The sequence below is a fragment of the Artemia sp. Qi Xiang Cuo genome, chromosome 4, assembly GCF_049724085.1.
Source record: "Artemia sp. Qi Xiang Cuo chromosome 4, ASM4972408v1, whole genome shotgun sequence".
NCBI lineage: Eukaryota > Metazoa > Arthropoda > Branchiopoda > Anostraca > Artemiidae > Artemia > Artemia sp. Qi Xiang Cuo.
In genome coordinates, this window is record NC_142797.1 from 31,373,705 (window position 1) to 31,374,735 (window position 1,031).

At 34.7% G+C, this 1,031-nt stretch overlaps 1 non-coding gene across 1 annotated transcript; it reads left to right on the plus strand.

Annotated features, from left to right (window-relative positions):
- The first annotated feature begins 549 nt into the window (after window positions 1-549).
- Window positions 550-749, plus strand: LOC148952999 (U2 spliceosomal RNA). Its single transcript, XR_016141737.1, has one exon. It is a non-coding gene; the product is annotated as a U2 spliceosomal RNA (small nuclear RNA).
- The last annotated feature ends 282 nt before the right edge of the window (window positions 750-1,031 follow it).

Sequence of the window (1,031 nt, forward strand, 5' to 3'; positions counted from 1 at the left end):
TTTCATGTGTAAGATATTGTATTTGCACAAGTATTTGCACAAGTATTTGCACAAGTATTTGCACAAGTACCAATCATATTTATTCGGCTTTTGAGCTGCCTTGATCATGAAGAAGGCGCTCAAGGGGTACAGTTTGTTATGAGGCAGGAGGGCTGCCCCCTTCAGACCTAAGCTTGACTCCTTTTCAGACCTCAGTTTGTCCCTCAAGCTGAAATTTAGTTTCTGCAAAATATATTGTCAAAATTTAGATAAGTCTGCTTAATTTAAGGATCCAGATAAACAGGTCAGTTTTTTTTAGTATATCTTTGTCTGATTTTGGTATTTTCAATGGCATTTTTGTTCAAGTCTGGATTGAAAATATTTCCGTTTACCATTCAAATTTTGAGATAAACTTTGATATTACGGGAAATGCTTTATGCTGCTTATAAAAATCTAAAGACAAGGTGACAAGTTAATTGAATGTTATTTGAGTATTACAACCGAAATTAAATCTAAGACAAACTCTGTTACTTGTATTGTTATAAATTCTTTGACAATCCATGTGGAATTATCGCTTCTCGGCCTTTTGGCTACGATTAAAATGTGGTATCTGTTCTTATCGGATTAATATCAGATACGGTCCCTACATGGGGCCCATAATGTTAAACTGATTTTTGGAAACAGGGGGGATGTCGGGGCTCACTCCGCTCCCTTCATATGTTGGCCCAGTTTTGCAGTAGTGATGCAAAACGTGGTACAATTGTACCATTTTGGTATATTTCACCTCTACTGTTACAATTTAGTACAATCCCACAAATAATGGTACATTTTACAAAATTATGGTACAATTCAGTATTTTTGAACCTATATTTTTGTATACTTTCATCTACAAATATTTTATTTCACCCTGATCTGTTCGGCATAGTCAAGATAATTTACAAAATAAAATAAGTTTTTCCGAGGGAAGCAAAGAGCGAAGTTGAAACCTAAAACGGACCAAAGGTATTATGGTGAAGTAATAATTTTTGTCCGTTTTAAGTTTCAACTTCGCT